General features: G+C 35.1%; 1 protein-coding gene across 5 annotated transcripts in view; it reads right to left on the bottom strand.

Moving 5' to 3' along the window:
• Window positions 1-5,719, bottom strand: part of TANK (TRAF family member associated NFKB activator) — a 1,995,915-nt gene extending 1,990,196 nt beyond the window's left edge. For 3 of the 5 annotated variants that reach the window (XM_044074784.1, XM_044074787.1, XM_044074785.1), the window contains exon 1: window positions 5,486-5,718. The gene's annotated coding sequence lies outside the window, so the exon portion shown is untranslated. Of the gene's footprint in view, window positions 1-5,485 lie in introns of all 5 variants that reach the window. The other 2 variants (XM_044074789.1, XM_044074788.1) reach the window with 2 other exon arrangements.
• Between the last annotated feature and the right edge of the window lie 281 nt (window positions 5,720-6,000).

Raw genomic sequence — 6,000 nt, forward strand, 5'->3', positions numbered from 1 at the left:
AGCAAAGAGACTGCCCCACTCTGTCTCAAAAACTCCACCACAAAGTTATTCTCTTTCCTGCACTCTACTGCAGAAGAAAATATTACCCTACTTAAACCTCCATTTATAAAGTCTACAGGAAAAAAGGCCTTTTGCAAGGCAGCCTCTGTCTCTTTGAAACTCAATACAACAGCTAGGAACACATACAGAGCTTAAAAGGTATAACAAGACATTCTTAAACATTTACTGAGGAATACAAATGTTCTTGCTTTTACTAAACGCATGCATGTACAGCCGCTAGTGCATGCATGTACAGACGCTAGTGCCAATCAATGTATACATTTTCTTACAGTTAAAATCTTACAATCAATACACTGAACCACCTTCTATTATTTTAAATATTTTAATATTAAATATAAACATCCAACATCAATTCATGTAAGTGTGTATAAACTACTCACATAAAAAGAATCATTTAAAATACTGATCATATTACTATCAAGTTTATAGTATATGTTAAAAATGATTGCAGGTAATTGTATGTACCTAATGACACAGTGTGCTGTGCTTATAACTTACTAGTTGCTGCTCAGGGCTCTAATAATTACATATGATTTATCAATTATAAATCTATATAAGTTGCCTAATAACTAAGCACAGTCAGCATCTAAAGCTTTTGGTACCAGCTAAAACTGGGCGACTATGCACGCCTAAAAACAGTGCTTATGTACATGCTGCTATCTAAATTGTATAGCATCCCAATGCAGTGAAAATGTATTTTTAAAACTGCTATATACTTCTATTGACAAACCATTATTATATAGAATGTATACCTAATGCATTCCGCACAGCTTAGCATTTATTCCCACAAGCACTGATTATTACTGCTACACTAAACATACATATAGAGACCTGTCAGTGCTTGAATTTTGATTCTTGATTTAGTTTTTCTTGTACCATAATGAATTTATCAAGAAGAAGTTTAAAAACATTCAGATTGGAATTCATATTGGTTGCAGGATTCTATGTTATAACATACTATAACCAGCATTAATGCCGTGATAATCGACTAATGCCGGCGTATTGATTTTACGTCTGAAATGCTCTCATTATTTGGAATGTTTTTATGCTTCAGTAGTACTATATCAGGTAGGAATGCATGATAATTTTCATGCACCTCTATCTTAAATTTTTTATCAGGCTATTATCAGCTAGTATTCATTCTAGCTCTTGTACATGTAGCCCCTAATAGCAAGCAATGGAGATGTCATTTACAAGTCACAGCAAGATCATTGTTATGGGAATAAATGCTAAGCTGTGTGGAATGCATTAAGTATACATTGTATATAATAATGGTTTGTCAGCAGAAGTATATAGCAGTTTTAAAAAGATATTTTCACTGCATCGGGATGCTATACAATTTAGATAGCCGTATGTATATAAGCATAGGATTAAGCACATAATAAGTTTGTTTTTAGGCGTGCATAGTCACGCAGTTTTAGCTGGTACCAAAAGCTTTAGATGCTGGTTGTGCTTAGTTATTAGGCAACGTATATAGATTTATAATTGATAAATCATATGTAATTATTAGAGCCCTGAGCGGCAACTAGTAAGTTATAAGCACAGCACATTGTGTCATTAGGTATGTACAATTACCCACAATCATTTTTAACATATACTATAAACTTGATAGTAATATGATCAGTATTTTAAATGATTTTTTTTTATGTGAGTAGTTTATACACGTTTACATGAATTGATGTTGAATGTTTATATTTAAAATAATAGTGGGTGGTTCAGTGTACTGATTGCATATATACCTTTAAATAATTAATTGAAGGTTGTTTCACTGATTAAAATGTGCTCGATCTATATAAACGTGTTGTAATTGACAAGTATTTGAATTTTAACGGTCTGATGAAGTTTATGTGAAAGCGCTTACTTATTGCATGCTAATAAACCAGATTTTTTATGAACGGAGTACCATTTGCAAACGGAGTATTTTGTATTTCCTAACGGAAACACATTGTATTTGGATTATCCTTGCCTACACTGGATTTTCAGGTGTGCAATGTTTGCCTCTTAGCTATATTTACTGGACTGACTATTTTACCATTAACATGATAACATACAATACATTAACATGGTAAGTAGTGCTACTGTCCTAATGCATTATATGCCCTTTTTCTACAATAACAGAAAGCTAATCTGTGTACAGTTAAACAAGGGAATGGAACACTTATTTACTGCACAGCACAGTGGGAAGACAGCATGGAGATGCTCTTTGATGACAGACTTTTCTGTAATTTGGTGTTTTGGAGGGGAAATATCACATCCTGGTTTTCCTCCAAATCACTGAGGAATGCAGTCACTAAATGCTAGAGTTCTGATTTTCATTTCAGACTTCACATCCCTGTACTAGGCAATAGTTGAAATTTATATAATGGAAGGGTGAGCATGACAAGGGCTTATGTTGTTTCATTCTGTGCTTTACTAAATGTAACAGTTTCAGCAGGTTTACATTTTTAAAGCCTCACAGTTATTGTTGAAACTACTTTACTTTTGCATTATCATTTCACATTTTCTGATGTGCTCTTCAGGCCATGTTGTATCTGCTTAGCTGGTCAGTCAATCAGTTTTGTGTGCGCATTTTCTTCTTAAACATGTTGGGCTGGTGGTGGTGGGATTTGAGAGACTGTCTCTCTGGTGGCCATAATACCTACTTGTGGGTAATGGAGTAGATGCAAGACTGGGCCATATCTCCTGTCCACCACATATCCAGTGTTATGTCACTTGGCATCATTTGCAGTAGTGAGATTTGTTTAACAATCAGTTTCTGTCAACTAAATATGACCTGTGAAAAGTCTTCAGAGTAAAACATGATTATTTTAGTTACATTAATATTATTTTGCCACTTATTGCTTTTTGCTTAAGCTTTTTAAGCTAGTGTTTTTGTGTGGTGGTAACCCACAATCTTATTGGAAAAGGGAAGAGTTGGGCTATTTTGGAATGCAAATTATATGCTAAGTAGTGTCCCAATTTCTAGCCTGATGTACCTGCTTTTCAAGAATCTTTGCTCAGATTTGTGATATCTGCAAGTTGAGAGGTATGGTCTCTCTTCTATAAAAAATGCCCTTCAACAATTGCAGGGAGACCTTAAAGGCATTACTTAGAACTATGGATGCCTATAAGTGGGGTGGTCTTATGCAATTTTAAGTTCAAAATGGTAAACCTTTTTTAAAGACATTATCGGTGCACTATTTGTTCTCCATATCCTGCCTTGTTGCTATATTTTTAATAAAGAACATAGCTTGTACCTATGCTATGCTAGTCAAGTATTGCACAGCACATACGTAAATGAAATAAAAAGATATAACTTGAAATATTAGTAACGGTCACTATTTCTTTGAAAATTATTAAAGTATTCAACTTGTCAAGAATTACCAAGTTTACTAGTGTCAAATATATGAGATAAGTATCAAAATGATGTGCTTTTTATCAAATATTCTCCAAGAATATATCATTAATCTATGTTGGTAACTAATAATGACATACGATTTAAGCAAAGCTTTACATAGCAATATCTACTTGCTTTAATTTTTTTCCCTAGATTTACAAACAATATTTTAAATCCACAATAAAGAGTAATTATTAAAAAAGGTCCAGTCCTGGATTGTTCCTTCCACCAGGTTAGTCAAACAACCTTCAAGCTGATGGGAAAAATGGATATCAGTAGGCTAGCAGACAGCCTGGCGCTGTCAGTCAAATAAATGATATCAAAGTATCCTCCTCTTTCTACTGTCCACACACTTCCCTACTTCCAGTGTCACATAATGTCCCTTACATCACATCATCAGCTCACAGTTTGTTACTATTTTTCGGGCTGCCTTTCTGTATCACACAAAGAAACTAATACAGACTTTTACAAGTCACTTCAATCTTTAGTTGGTTAAGACAGTATGGATATTTAGAACATGGACATAGTAACGCATTCACAATTTTTCCATTATTTATTGAACCTTCCTAGGGGTGTGGATTACTTTATGTCTTGGGGAAATAACAGTATACAGGAACACACTTAGTATCAGCATCTACTTTAATACTATTTCGACCATGTTCTCTAAATACCGGAACCCTACATAAATGTATATAGCAGTCCTCAAGTTCTAAATTCATTGTATCTGTGCAAGGGATTTGCAGTGTGTTTGTTTAACCTGCTAATCCATCTGAATTCAGCGAAAGCATACCTCTTCCTGGAAAATTCCAGCAAAACAGGCAATGACAGACCAAATGAAGCCATTAACAAGCCATATCATAAAACTGGAAACAGAAGATAAAAAAAGACAAAGCAAAGACAGCAATTGTTTCATAATGCAGCACTATTGCTCATACCCTGTAATAGAAATAAACATAAATCAAACATTTAAACATTTCAGTAGAAAGTGTACTTCATATAAAGACAATGATGAAGTGTGAGTGTCATTAGCCAGTATTTAGTCCCACAGTATGTTTCTATACAGTACAGTGCTTAGTCTGCAGGCTGGCATTTATTATGCCTTTGTTTATCTTAGAAAGTTAAATCTTTACTTCACTGTCATTCTCACTTGAAAACAGCAACACTTCTCTCTAGGGTAGAATTAATTTTGCCCTCACATTTACATTTGTCTCCTATATGTTATTTTCCCATTTACTTCAGCCAAAGCACCTGTTTTACTTAATAAACTCTTCTAGATTACCCTTTGTTAATCTTAAAAATAAAAAAGCGTATTGTACCTCTTAAAGCATTTATGTGCCAGCCTCGGTGCAGCGTGCTGATTTGATACAAATGCTGGCCAATGGTTTTGTTTACATGTGTATTATGCTACATAACCAATAGAATCCATGTTAATAACAAATTCCACTTTAACAGCAAATTAACTGCTTCTAGCAAAACTATTACTGAGTCATTTTATTAAGCAGTTAACCTTCAAAAAATTAAATGAAAATCGGCATCTTGTATAGAATGTAATACAACTGTGCCATCCACACAGCTCTAAATGTGTGTATTAAGTGGTCCTCAACTTACTTCCCCAGACTCTTTTATTAAAACTTCTACAACTGCAAAAATATATATAACAGAAAGTAAGCTGATAACTCAACCTCCAACCACAACATTCTGAATATGCATACAAATTAAATCATGTATAGTTACATAAGCACCTGTTTACAATCCCATGTACTTTTTTGTAGGGTGCAAAAGTGTTGCATTACACTGTCACTGGCAGTGCGTTTCTGCTCACTAACACCCCGCCCCATACCCACCCCCACACACATGCAGTAAGACAAAGCTTAGCTGACAGACGTTTCGTTGTCACTTGCAACACAACTTGTTAACTACAGAGAACAGGAAGCCGCATGCTAACAGTGTATGGCATTCCTGTAGGCTGCCTCACCGAGCCTGAAGTTATTGCCTAATTTACAGACATTTCTCAACCATCTTCATTTCATCAGATCAGCTCACACTTACCCTCCAAGTGCTCCTTAATGAAAAACACATTTGTATCCGTCACTGGACAGGCAACACTAAGTTTAGGTAATACAGAACCCGTTCTATAAACTTGTTCGGCAGTGTTTAGTCCCCTTCTGTGGTGTAAGAGTGCTACAGTAATAAAAATATATTAAACCGCACTCAGTTACCCTCTGTTCTATGCATACATAGCTGGGAACTTCCACTGGGAAATCCCCAGCATCAAGCACTTCCGCCTTCATACTTTTAGCCAATCGGTTTCGACTGTGTTACGTCATTAAACAACAAACGGTAATCATGTTTCATACTTCTGACGACCAGATAAAGAGTTGGTTTATCAACTTATTAATTTTCACAAGTGTTAAGGATAGTGATGCTGGCACACGGTATACACGTATTCACTGTTTTGTTTAAAACAGTTCTTTTCACTGCCTGTCGTTACTTTTTCTAACTAAACGTACAGTTTATTTCTGGCAAGTTTAAAGGAAAACTTCGAGGGATGTTGATACGCCAGG

This window comes from Protopterus annectens, chromosome 6.part0, assembly GCF_019279795.1.
Source record: "Protopterus annectens isolate FY-2018-M chromosome 6.part0, PAN1.0, whole genome shotgun sequence".
In the NCBI taxonomy this organism is placed as follows: Eukaryota; Metazoa; Chordata; order Ceratodontiformes; family Protopteridae; genus Protopterus; species Protopterus annectens.